The sequence below is a fragment of the Microtus ochrogaster genome, linkage group LG4, assembly GCF_000317375.1.
Source record: "Microtus ochrogaster isolate Prairie Vole_2 linkage group LG4, MicOch1.0, whole genome shotgun sequence".
NCBI classification, from domain to species: domain Eukaryota; kingdom Metazoa; phylum Chordata; class Mammalia; order Rodentia; family Cricetidae; genus Microtus; species Microtus ochrogaster.
Window position 1 is genome coordinate 66,380,399 of NC_022030.1, and position 14,346 is coordinate 66,394,744.

General features: G+C 43.9%; 1 protein-coding gene across 1 annotated transcript in view; it reads right to left on the reverse strand.

The window, feature by feature from the left end:
- LOC101995389 (nuclear body protein SP140-like) overlaps window positions 1–7,817 on the reverse strand; it is a 67,847-nt gene extending 60,030 nt beyond the window's left edge. The window contains exon 1 of the mRNA XM_013351726.2: window positions 7,671–7,817. The gene's annotated coding sequence lies outside the window, so the exon portion shown is untranslated. The remainder of the gene's footprint in view (window positions 1–7,670) is intronic.
- Window positions 7,818–14,346: the final 6,529 nt, after the last annotated feature.

Genomic DNA, 14,346 nt, shown 5'->3' on the forward strand with positions numbered 1-14,346 from the left:
CTCTTTGGGCTGACGAGGGAGGGGCACTTGATTGGGGGAGGGGGAGGGAAATGGGAGGCGGTGGAGGGGAAGAGACAGAAATCTTTAATAAATAAATAAAGAAAGAAAGGAAGGAAGGAAGGAAGGAAGAAAGGAAGAAAGAAAGATTTTCTCAGTTCCCCCAAAGATTACCAATGCCCCCAAGCAACAGGAATTCATATAGAAATTTATGCCCATGGTCCAAAAAATGAGTTATTTGGTTATGGATATTTATTATTATTTAAGGGGGTTGGTTACAAGTTGCTTTTAGTAATAGTCAGAAAAAAAGTTGGACCAAAAATATTAGATTCATGGATCTCTTTCTGAAAAATAAGGGGTATATAGAAAGGATAGGATAGCAGTGTAGATTATTGAATCTATTTTCACAACAACTACTAATCTTAAATATTTTACATATGTATGGATTTTTGTATTTTGATACAAATTTAAAGTTCATTTTGCTGCACAGTATTATGTTTCTGCTCTTGTTTGGGTTTTTTTTCACATGTTTCGATTATATTTACTTCTTTTTAAAATTTATTTATTTATTATTTATACAATATTCTGATTTGTGTTTATGCCTGCAGGCCAGAAGAGGGCACCAGACCTCCTTACAGATGGTTGTAAGCCACCATGTGGTTGCTGGGAATTGAACTCAGGACCTTTGGAAGTGCAGGCAATGCTCTTAACCACTGAGCCATCTCTTCAGCCCTTGTTTGGGTTTTTGTGCTCATGTAATTCATTTAAAATGTAACATACAATTAAAAATATAAATTAATAGTCATCTATAATAGTCAAACTTTACTTATGTTAGATATGTTTTTAAGGTCATAAGCAGATATATTTAGATAGATAGGTTGTCTTCAAACACTTGAAAGACCTAAAGAATATGGCATTTAATGTGTTTAACAACCAAAGGTTTTTCATGACAGTGAGACATGTCTACTTCTGGCAGCACCAATCTACTTCAAAGAAAATGATGGGTATTGAAAAACTCATATGAGTTTTCTTTCTTTATGACAAAGGCTAGCCATGTGAAACTACCCTTGCCTCAATTTCTGACAGTCCAAACTGGACAAATAATACAAAAAAAAATGGTGGCTGTTGAAATTTGTTAAGACAAGGTTGGACAGACCTTTAGCATTCCCTGCATCACAGCAATGTTTCTCAGACATGCTAGGCCTGTACGTCAGATCTGAATGCTGCAATGGTACAGAGGAACTTTGGGTGACTGTCCAGACAGCCTGATGTCCCTGTCATTATGTAACATTTCATCTTTCTGGAGTCTTTTTTGAACTGTAATTCTTACTTAGTAAGTGCTTTTGTTATATAAAATATTACTATATTAAAATCAAAATCTTTTTTAGTTGGACAAAAAGGGAGAAATCTTGTGAAAGAATCCTTTCACATACTGAAGATTTGTCACTCAGATTGGTTTAATAAAACCTGATTGGCCAGTAGGAAGGCATGCATTATAGATGGGAGAGCCAAAATAGGAGAATGATGGAAAGAAGAAGGGCAGAGTCAGAGCAGATGCAATCCAGCAGCTAAGGAATGGATATGTCAAAAATGAGGAAAAAGTCATGAGCCATGTGGCAAAGCATTGATAAGAAATATGGGTTAATTTAAATGTAAGAGTTAGGTAGCAATGAGCCTGAGCTATCAGCTAAGTAGTTGTAATTTATATTAAGTCTGTGAGTTAGTTACTTTCGATGTGGCTGCTGGTTATTTGGGGGCAGGTAGTCCAGAGAGGAAAGTTCTGCCTATACTGACTCACTATGTATCCCATACTTGCCTGGTATTTACTCTATAGACCAGTATTGCTTCAGACTGACAGAAATTCTTCTGTTAACCTCTCAAGTGCTGAGATTCCAGGCAGGAACCACCTCTTTTAAATTCAGGCAATTCACATCATGTTCTGTGTTCCTAGAGTGTTGCAAGATGTTCATTTGTGTAGATGACTTCCAGAGGATGACAAAAGTGGGTTTTTGTTATTTTATTTTAATAATTTTAACTAAAAATTTATACTTCCAAAGTAAATGCATAATTTTACAAGCATTGGGAAAAAGCATGTCAGAGAGCTGTCTCAGGAAGTAAAGGAACCCAGATGATCCATAAAGTTGGCCTCTGACCTCCATCTGTTCGAACAGGCACATACACATACACACACACCACAAACACATGCATCATGCACACAGGAATACACATGACCATCCTACCCACTCATGTATCATAGGTGTACACACACACACAGACACACACAGAGAATCACCCAACATGCACACACATGCACTAAGTATAATAAAAACTGTAACAAAATAATACTACATTTTAAAAAAAATATAAAAAGCACCTCAAGAGACAGAGTAGGCTAGTTGGTGGTGGCTCACACCTTTAATCCCAGCACTTGGAAGAGATGCAGGTGAATCTCTGTGAGTTCAAGTCCAGCCTGGTCTACAGAGCAAGTTTGAGAACAGCCAAGATTACACAAGGAAACCCTTCAAAAAGCTTCTTGAAAAATCAAAAAGCAAAACTAGGGGGCTGGGAAGAGCAATATTTGAAATGCATGCCTACTCCTCTGGAAGAGAAGCCAGTGCTCTTAACTTCTGAGCCATCTCTCCAGCTCTCTGATTTCTCGAACTGATGGAAGGTTTTAAGAGAAAACTGGAAAAACAAAACATCACACTATTGGTGAAGGGACGATCCAGAAGACAGAACAATAGAAAACATCCAGATAGCATATAATAAAGACATTATAAATGAAAATAATTCAGGAAAGAATAGAGACGGTCTGGACATGGAACCTGCCTCATCCCTTTAGTCCTAGAGAGAGAAACACTGGTGCACTTGCATGAAAGTGTCAGAATGAAACCTGTTCCTCTCTGGGATGGAGCTATAGCTCGGTGGTCAGAGGATCTGAGTTCAATCCCCAGCATCCACATAGTGGCTCACAGTCATTCATAACTAAAGTGTTAAGGGATCTAACACCCTTTTATGCCATTCGTGGACACCAAGCACACATGTGGTGCACTTACATACATGCAGATAAAACATTCATGTACATATAGTATAAATAATAAATCTTTTTTCAAAAGAAAAGTATCCCAAAACTCTAAGACAAAGGGATAAAGGAAAGAGGGAGGAAAGGGGAAGGGAGGAAAGACACAGAAATGGGGAGAATAAGAAAGTAATACATGGAGAAATAGTGACTGGGATTTCCCGAATGGATAAATGACATCAACTTAAACCCCAGGAAAATTTAAATAGGACCAATAAAAAACAAAAGTGTAGGCAGATTACAATAAAGATGTAAGAAAAAAATCTTAGTGAGGAGAAAAAAACCCTCATATCTTGCTTCCAGGACTTAGGCCATAAACTGTGAAAATGGGCTTTGGACAATCGATGGCCACCAGAACTGTACTGAGGGCAGATTCAAGCAGCCTCTATTTCCTCTCATTGTTGAGAAAAATCTGACATAAGTGGCACGGACATTAGGAGAACATGTTTAGATCCTGGATTACATCTTGTGGAAAGCTAAACGTGCTGTGAGCGGCCCAGGTCCAACCATCAGTGAGATGGGCTGTAAACCACAGCAAGCAGACAGTAAAGAAAGGACAAAAGACTGGAAGATGCAGGAGGACCTCACCTGGAAGAATGACCAGAAGACATTAAGAAATTGTCCTCAAAGCACCTCAAAACTAATATAAACTGGGGAGAAGATGGGCAGGAAGTTAACAAACGCAGCCTACAGAAGAGCTTACACAATCTTGTTGACAACCTAAGACCCCCGTAAGATCCGTTTTACCCCTCACACAATCTGTTTCTTTAAAACCTAGAAATTAGGGGATAGAGAGATGGCTCAGTGGTTAAGAGCACTGGCTGCTTTTCCAGGGGACCCAGGTTCAGTTCCCAGCACCCACATGACAAACGTCTGTAACTCCAGGGAGCCTAACCATACTATAGCTTTCCAGGGCACCAGGCATGGTGTGGTGCACAGATGTACATGCAGGCAAATCACACATACACATGAATTAATAATATAATTTTAAAACTAAGTCAGGATTAGGGAGGCTTGACCCACTCATATAAAGACATGAGTTCAAATCCCCAGAATTCACATAGAAGTCAAATATTACAGGCACGTCTGCAGTTCCAGCACGTCCGCAGCTCAATAGGAGATGGAGACAGGAGAAGCCCTGCAAGCTTCACCATCCAACCAGCCTAGTGGGCACAGAGGCAAAGGAGAGAACCTGCCTCACACGGGATGGGAGATGAGGAGCCACACCCAACGTTGTTCTCTGATCTATGCACATGTGCCATCACACACACACACACACACACACACACACACACACACACACACACAACTTTTAAACTTAGAAATGGCAAAAAACAAACCTTACTAAAAATTTAACTCCTTGTCATGTAGGAAGAGATAGAGACAGCCCTTAAGAATGGAAAGCTAAAAATCAGAAAGAGGAAAACTTCAGGAGCAGTGAGAACTAGGAAGGTAATGTGACCACAGTGTAGAATACTTTTGCCTAAAATGGAGACAGAAAGAAGAAAAGAAACTTTCTCTGAATAAAGATAGACTGATATCTGCTACTCAAAGACCATAGAACTGTGGTCAAAATAAACCAAACACTCATGTCAGACCTGATGGTGCAGGCCTGTAGGCATAGCTACTCAGAAAGCTGCAGCAGAAGAATTACAGTTCAAGTTCAGTCTGGGCAACTGATTGATCCTTTGTCTCAAAATTAAAAAGTAAAAAGAGGGCTGGGGATGTAGCTCAGTGGTAGAGAACTTGCCTGGTAAACAGAAACTCTAGATTCCAACCCAGGTTCTGCAATCAGAGACACAAAACCACAAAAATGCTTGATTTTGTCAGTGTCTTCCAGTATCAATTTATTTGTGGATGCTTTTTCTTACATGACTGATACTAAATTTCAATTTTAGCTTTGTAGAGAACAGAACTCACCAAACACAAAGTGTAATATTGTCACAGAGGTGAGTCATACCCACAGTTCCCAGCTATTTAGCAAAAGCACAGAAGAAGGGAAAACATCTGATTAAGGGCAGTGAAAACTGAACCAGTCCTAGGGGAGGGAATTTCCCAGCCAGTGCACAGGGAAAGAAATCCATTTCCTACTTGTGGAGTTTTGAAAGAACATGGCCCCTACAGGAACTGGTACTATTAGGAGGTGTGGATTCGTGGGAGGGAGTGAGTCACTGTGGGGTGGGCTTTGAGGGTTTCTTTTTCTCAAGCTTCACTCAATGTGACAATCAACTGACTTCCTGTTGCCTCTGAGTCAGAATATAGGGCTCTCAGTTCCAGCACCACATTTCCCGGCATGCTGCCCTGCTCCCCATCCTGATGATAATGCACTGAAGCCCTGAACGTGTAAGCGAGCCACCCCAATGGAAGGGTTTTCTTTAGAAATGTTGCCTGTGTCATGGAGTCTCTTCACAGCAATAAAAGATCCTAACTAATACACCACTTAATGGGAGAATGCAAATGAACACACGTCTCCGTCACCTCTGCATTCTCGGGCTGAGAGAGGGGAGACTCCTCATCTCATCTGCTATTGGCAGGAAGAGCATTGACGCTGCCTCCTCACAGGCCCTGTGGCGGCATCTACGAGCAAGTGGTCACTGCTGCCCTTTGACTCAGGAACTCCACTCTTGTTTGTTTTAGACACAATGAATATCATGAAAGTAAGGAAAATGAATCACATGACCACTGTCCTTACAGCATGCTGGTGACAGTGAACTGTGGTAGTGACCTTAATGTCCATCAAAGCAGACTGGTGTAAAACTCACGGTGAGGACTGGCAGGGTGGCTCAGTTAATGAAGGAGTTAGCAACCGAGGCAGATGACTTTGGTTGTACCCCAGAAATCACAAGACAGAAGGAAAGAACTCCTCTACATTGTCCCGGACACCAAGACATATGCATACATAAATAATCATAACTGATATTATGAATCTCTTCCTCCATATACAAGCACTCTGAATAGCAGGCAGCTGGTAAGAAGAAGAACGAAGTAAATGTGCAAATGTTAAGGTGAGGACTATGATATGGTTTCTACTTTTTAAATAACCTAAGGCTCGAAATGCAGAACAATAGTACAAAATGAAAATAATCATTAAATAGTTACGAAAATAAGTTATTCACAGAAAAGCAAAGGAAAAACTAACGAGGCTGGAGAGGTCAGCAGTTAAGAACGCTGGCTGCTCATCCCAAGGGTGGGAGCTCAGTTCCCAGCACCCGTGTCTGGCAGCTCAGAACCATCTGTACTTCAAGTACAGTGATCTGATACCCTCTTCTGGCCTCCAAAGGCACCTGACCTAATGTTTCTCTCTCTCTCTCTCTCTCTCTCTCTCTCTCTCTCTCTCTCTCTCTCTCTCGCTCTCTCTTCCCTGTCTTTGTCTGTCTCTCTGTCACTGTATTTCTCTTTTGTCTCTTTTTCTTTCCAACGTACACACACACATGCATGCACGCACACACATACAGACACACAGAGTATATATGATGTAGAAGATAAGTACCAGGCACTTCTGAATGCACCTTTAGTCCCAGTACTTGGGAGGCAGAAACAGGTGGGTCTCTGTTGTGAGTCTCAGGCCAGCCTGGACTACATAACAAGTTTCACAGCAGCCTAGATGGTATTATAAAAGGACAAAGAGAAGCTGTCTAATATGTATTGAAGGATGAACCCAAGACTAGGAACTGTGGGGCGTGTGTATGGAGGGTAGTTAGTGGTTGTATCTTTTCTATATTTCCACAAGGCTTGAAAGCTTATAAACCACATTTTATTAATGAAACAAGGCCTGGTGGTGCCTCCCTGAAACTCCAGTCACTGAAAAGACACAAACATCAGACAGGATCACAAGTTCAAGGCTAGACTGGGATGTAGAATGAGTTCAAAGTCAGTCTGAGTGACATAGCAAAACCTCAATTCTAAAGTTTTTAAAAAATACAGAGACACATAGTCAAGCACAGTCGAGGCCCTATGTTCAACGCCAGTACTGGAAATGTATCACTTCCTGTGCAGTAGCAAACACCCTGACAGGGAGAGCTCAGACCAGGAGTGAGCCTGGGACAGCTTCCTAGGTGACAAGTCCTGCCAAGACAGGTAGGAGACCAGGACAGAGGGGACCCAGCCGCTGACCCCGAGACTCTGATGTTTGAATTTCTTCCCTGAGGTGACTTAGTGAAAGCAGGGAGAGGCAGAGGGACTGAGAACACTCAGATTTCATGAGATAACAACAGAGTCATGTCACAGAGGTCGCCAGGAGTCCCTGATGCTGTGACCAAAGTCTCCTGACAGCTGACAGTGCTGCACACAAGAACGTTATGACTGTGGGTGATGGCAAGCTGGCCTCGTCAGCAGATATCTTACTTAGTTTTAAAAACTCCAAGTGTTCTCTTTGTCTGTCTGTCTCTGATTCTGTCTCTCTGTGTCTCTGTCACTCTCTGACTGTCTCTCCGTCTCCCTCCCCTCTTCCTCTCTCTTGTCTCTTCTCTCTAACTACAGTGCAAAGCTTCTTCACGTCCAGGGCTTTGGACTGACTGAAGCTGCAGCCACTTAATCAAGACACGAAATCACCCAAGCTGTCAGAGGGCAAAGTTACAGAGGGAGAAAGACCCACCTGTTGCTGAAGCTGCCACCTTCTGTCTCTCAACTCCTGCCAGGGTCACGGGAGGGTGAGCTCTGATCAATTATCTCCTCACAGGCTTCCAGACCCTGAGTTGTGGCCCACAGCGGAGAGCAGGAAGTCAGCCTGAACTCTAACTCCGAGGAGAGGGCTCCGCCCAAATGAGGAAAAGAGAACCGAAAGTATTTCTCTAATGCAAATGTGCTCTGAGATCCTGTCCTATCTTCTTTCCCGAAATGTGGAAGCAGTGGGAGCAGAAAGAGGGAACTAGAAGATTACAAAGGGGCATACTAGGGACCTGCAGGCCAGTTCCCAGGAGTGCTGTATTTATGCAGAGATAGAAAAACAAAAAAAACAAAAAACCACCAGCAACCCAAAAGCAACAACAACAAAACTCCCCTCAAATCCAAACAATCATCAGTCACCTCTGTGTCTAGGGAGCAGTTTTACCAGGGTTGGCTGTATAATTCCCCCCTTCTTTGTGGCTTCAGTGAGTGAGATGGGGGAGGAGGGTCAAACACTTTCAGGTAATCTCTCAGGCTAGCAGGAGAACCCAGAGCTGGATCCTGACCAAGAGAAGCTTTCCCTCATACCTCAATGGAAGTGGAGTTGTAGGGGGAGATCCTCAGCTTTATAGATACTCTGGATTAGGGCACTGACTGAGGAGTTGTCATCTCAGCCTAGAAATTAAGGGTGGGAGGAAGGTACCACTGTGGCCACCAGGTCTTAAAGGCAAAAACTTGTCCACCCTTCTGAGATGTGAACCTAGAAAGAGATGGGCAGACACCTCCAGGGAGCCCTTCCAGGAAACCCCTGAGGCATCATCAGGATTCACCAGGTTCCTCTCTGTTGCTCCCTCTGGGAAGACTCTCTCTGAGGAACCAGGGGACTGGGGGAGCCTGTGTCCTGTCAGGTCTCCAGCAGTCTTCTTGCCTGTGCAGACCAGGGCTCTGTCCTCATCCTTAGCTCAAATGCACAGGGACGACAAGCAGGTGCGGGGCTGGAGCGGGTCTGACTGACAGCAGCAGCCTGAGGCCAGGCCTGAGGTCAGATTTCATGGCTCTTTTCACTGTCTTACATTTTAGCCAGGTCTCCAATTCTACTTAGATTAGGAATAAAACTTTTAAAAATGACTTTATTTGATTTTAAATAATGCATGTGTGTTTCTGTATGGGGCATGCATGCATGAGTGCATATGGCTAATGATGTAATAAGACCGTGTAGGATCCCTGGACCTGGAGTCAGAGGCGGCTGTGCCACCAGATGTAGGTGCTGAGAACCAGACCCTGGTCCTCTGCAAGAGCAGGAAGCTCTCAACAGCTGAGCCATCTCTAGCCCCAGACAGTATTTTGATCCTAAACCTGTCTCTTCATGTTTCCTATCTGTCAGATGGTCTAGGACCAAGGTTGGAGAAAATGATAAACTTGGGGCTATGAGGCCCTAAACTTGTTTAAGCCTAAGCCTAAGCCTGCCTCTTTCCTCAAGTTCACGTCTACCTGAGAACCAGGTGAGGAGAGGCCGGAAGCTGTACTGTGATGCTCTTTTACTCTTTCGGCCTCTTTGAGGGGTATGCCAGCCAGCTCCCAAATAACTCACACATGGAGGCTCATTCTTAGTTATTGATGCTGGTCCTTGGCTTGGTTTGTTGCTTGTCAGTTTTAACTTTATTTGTCCCATCTACCTTTTGCCTCTGGGCTTTTCCTGTTCTCTTCTTTTTATCTAACTTCCCTTCTTACTCCGTGGTTGCCTAAGTGGCTGGGTGTCTAGCCCCTGCTCTCCTCCTCTCCCTCTCTTTCCCCTTTCTTTCCTCTCCTTTCTCCTCCTATTTATACCCTCTGTCTGCCAGCCCTTCCTATCCTGGCTCCTGTCTTGCTATTGGCCGTTCAGCTTTTTATTAGGACAATCAGGTGTTCTTAAACAGGCACAGTAACACAACTTCACAGAGTTAAACAAATGCAGCATAAACAAAAGTCACACACTTAGAAAGAATATTCCCCAAAAGGAAATCCTGGGCAATTCCATCATCATTATGCAATTATTCTCAGGGCCCGGTGGGCACTGGGTAGGAACATCTGAGCTCTTAGAGACTGTGTTGAGACTGAGCCAATTCACTTAACAGCCTGACCTCTGCCTAGAACCTCCCGGAGTAAGGTAAGGTTTGTCAAACTTTGGCTGTCACAGGCTTTGAACTGTGTGAGATGCTGGGGAGATAGAGGAGGAAACATGAATAGTTATAGGTGGAAGTGTGAAGTGGAAGAGATCCCAAGGCAGTGAAGGAGATAGTCAAGGACAGGGGCACACAGGAGGTCCACGTGCCATCTTCTGAAACCTGAGGACCATCCATGAGAATCACGGTTGAAGAAACCCAGGGTCCTGATAATGCTCAGGAGAAGGCGGGATGCTGGTCCAGGTTCTCATGTCCGGGGAGTCCCTACCTCTAGTCTGCATCATCTCCCATAGCCCTTCAGTTTTGCTTCTGTGTCATCAAGTGGACAAGGACAGAGATTCCCTGTGTCCTGGGTACAGATGGGAGACCTAGAGACTCTGCAGCCCATTGACATCACAGATGCCTTTCCTTTACATCCCGTGCCACAGAGGCTGGTCATGTGCACAGCACACAGCAAGGAAAGAGCTGGTGAACTCCCTTCTCCCCTTCGTCTTTTTTCTTCATTATTATTTTATTTACCTTTTTCATTTCTGTGCATTGGTGTTTGCCAGCACTTATGTCTGTATGAAAGTGTCAGATCCATTGGAACTGGAGTTACAGTCAGTTGTGAGTTGCCATGTGGGTACTGGGTATTGAACCCCGGTCCTCTGGAAGATCACACAGTGTTCCTACCAAGGGATTCATCATCACTGTCCTAACTACTGAGCCATCATCACTATCCTAACCGCTGAGCCATCATCACTATCAGAGGGCAGTAGCCACTTTCTGGATAGAGTGTGTTCCAGCAAGCTCTACACCACCCCTTAATGATTGTTACAAGTTGTAGGCTCTTTAAACTTGGATTCTACTGCCAATGATGGGAACCAAAAATCCTTTTCACAAGCTATGGAAATACTTGGGACTTTTGATAGATGTTCTGAGTTATCGCATAATCTTAATATTTGACAATCCATGCGCATAAATGAGCTTTTTGCCTATACAGAAACTCTTGGTTCAAATTGTCAGGGAGTTACAGTGAAACTGGCTCGTCCACACCTCCTGGAAAATCCCATCTTCCTTCCCAGAGAGCTACATTCAACTTGTGAGCACCAGGGAGGCCCTATCACACTAGAAGTCAAGTCATTTTGTCCCTCACCCTGAGGTCTTATGGGGGTGACCTGGAGTCTCCTCTAAGCACATAGTTCTCTCTGGATCGTAATTTAAAACACTTCATTAAACAGTTTCAACAATAGATATGGTGACATTTGAAGAGAATAATTAGACGTAAAGAAGTGTTTCACGTGAGACCATCAGAAAGTACTCTGAATCCCTACTTCAATACACTCCTGTCTCCCTTTGGGTGATCTTTACTGTCCTCTTTCCCCTGGAGTCCACAAAGCTCTCTTCAAATAGAGAATAGAAACACAAAGAGAATGGAGACATTTTACTGATAGTCTTTGGCTCCCTCATCCATGAACCCTCCTAGAGGATATCTACCCCGTGAAGTGTGGAGCCGTGCTGAATGAAGGACCTTGGGTATTCATGGTAGCTTCCATGCCAAGCTGTAGTGACAACAGTCAGATGGACTTCTAAACAGAACACCTGGACATCAGCCAGGCCCTTGACTTTCTCTTTCTGAAACAACTTCATTTTCATGAGATTCTGTTTGTTCTGGGTTTTGTTTGTTTGTTTTATGCTTTTTGTTTTTCCAGATTCTACACGCTAGAAAGTCTCCTACCGAAGTTCAGACTGTCCCGAGCAAGACTGACTGTTCTCAAAATCAGGCAATAGGAAGCAGGAGGTTGATTCTTGGTCAGCCGACTCAAGTTCTGACCTCTCTCCCCAATCCAGTCTGAGTTCTTCCGTCTGCAGAGGTCTCAGACTGTTTGGGTTTTCACATAGCATCCAAAATCACTACCCAAGTAACAGACTAGTCTCAAGTGCTTCTTCAGGAGCAAAAAACCAAGCTTCCTTATTCCTCACTGAACACAGCACAGGAATCCTGGTTATTCCCACACCCAGCCTGGTTCTGCAGATCAGACAAAGCCCTCTGAGCTGCTTTACCCACTCAGAAGACATAAGTGCCCCTACCCAGCAGCAGCAGACATGAAGCGTGCCTTCAGGAGGTGAGACACAGCTCAGAACCGCACACTCTTGTGCTTGCACACTCACAGGAATGAGTCAGGTTCGGTAAATTAGGGAACACACCTCTGGAAAAGTCACAGATGGCTCTAGACTTTGAAGTGGAGTTAGTACAGGCCATCTTTACAAATTGATGTAGATGTTCTGCAAAGCCTGAGAGTTCCTCTTCTTTGCTGAAGGAGATGGGGTGATAGCATCAGTCTGGTCCTTGTTTGAGACACTTACTAAGTAGTCTTCACTTTCCAAGGGATTCAGGTTACAGTCATTGTTAGGGTCCTAGAGAAGTCCCACAAAAAACCCCACCATCCATGTAAGCACTCAGCAAGAGTGTTTATTATCTCTAGAGTAAGAGTTCTAGCATGTCTGGGGCCACATATCTGACACAAAAACTAACTGACAACCTCAAGAGTAACTCAAGGCTCCTTTTATACATAGCTAAAGGAATTCTAAAGCAGTTAGGTCATCCTATCTGGGATTGGCCTGTGCGCATGACAATCGTATTAGTACATTGCTAATTGGTAAGAACTAGCAGGGGCTGGCTAGGGCTTTATTTTTCCATTTTTGGGCAATCTGGACAAGTCCCAGGCTCTGTCCTTATGTGGTTATTGTCTTGAGATACTGTGGGGGCTGGGTCAAGCCTGGTATGGTCTATCTCCTTGTCCTTATTGTTGGGGGCATTGGTGATTGATTGCCCTTTGTTCATGGCTTGCTCAGAAACTGTTTGTTCAATTTCAAGAGGCAGGAGCTGAGCTCTAGTTCTAAACTGATTTATTAGGACTTTGTCAGGTTATTTCCCTGGCCTTCTCATTCTCCCCTTGAGTAGTGCATCATCTCAAATCCTGAAGATGTTTGTTTACAGACTAGTATTGTTATTTTAAAACCATCAGTGAGACCGTAGAGATACATTCTTTGATAAACTTGACCAAGACATTATTTTTTTTGTCTTTTTCTTTTTTTAATTATTTTATTTATTTTTATCATTTAATTAAAAATTTCCACCTCCTCCCCTCCTCCCAATTCCCTCCCGCTCCCCCATCCCTCTTCCCCTCCCTCTCCAGTCCAAAGAGCAGTCGGGGTTCCCTGCCCTGTGGGAAGTCCAAGGTCCTCTCCCCTCTATCCAGAACTAGGAAGGTGAGCATCCAAACAGACTAGGCTCTCACAAAGTCATTACATGCAGTAGGATGAAAACCCAGTGCCATTGTCCTTGGCTTCTCAGCCAGCCCTCCTTGTCAGCCACGTTCAGGGAGTCCGGTTTGATCACATGCTCCATCATCCAGCTGGCTTTGGTGAGCTCCCATTAGATCAGCCCCACCGTCTCAGTGGGTGGGAGCACCCCTCATGGTCCTGACTTCCTTGCTCATGTTCTCCCTCCTTCTGCTCCTCATTTAGACCTTAGGAGCTCAGTCCAGTGTTCCAATGTGGATGACCAAGACATTATTATACATTGTCCACTGTTTAGAGCCAACAGTAAGAGGATTAAGGGCCCAGCTAGGGTTGGTAGGAGGGTAGTTAACCATGGTGAACTGCTAAATGGGGATTCATAGCATCCTTTATTTTGTTGTCTTTCTCATTTTCTGTCTTGCAGTCACTTCTAATTACTACCATGGCGTCCTTAATAACTCCAGAATGGTTAACATAAAAACAGCACTGGTCTCCTAAGGACTTGCATTGTTGAAGGGACAATAGGCCAAGGCTCCTTCTGTTTTGGAGAACTTCAGCTAGAGAGAAGAGTGATTCTTCCAAATGTGCAACAGATTTTTCTAGGGCAGCAGCATCTCTATCTATTGCCATTCTCAAGGCCCTGTAATTTTCTTTCTTCTAATACCAAAGCTGAAGTTGTGGCACCTAGGACCCCAGCTATGTGGATGCCTAGGAGGGTGGGTACAAGACAGTTGTGATAACTTCTCATTTTTTTCTCTTCTAGTCATGTTTTTAGTTGGCGAAAGATTTTATCATCAGGGTAGTAGACTGTTCTGACTGGACCAGGACGCCGAAATCTTTAGTCTGATTTAAAACCCGAGTATTAACACTGGGAGTCAAACCAGAGGCACTTTGCCACCAGGTGTCATCTGGTGGGTTCAGGAAGCCAGCTGCCATTGGATTCTGAGTGAGATTACAAAGATGGGAATAATCATGCAGAGGTTGGCCTAAACAGAGACCAATTCCCATTACTAACAGCAAAGTGAGCCTCTCCTTATTCAGTAGTTGCCATCTGCAAGTTTGTGTGTCATGGGTTTGGTTCAGGGTCTTGCTGTAGGAAAATCCTTCAGCCAGTAGCCTTTGAGTTACCCGCTCACTTGGGGATGGCCTCTTCTACCATAAATGCCCAAGTAAAGCCTGCACTCCCCCTTTTAAATCAGACTCTGATAGGCTGTCCTGGTG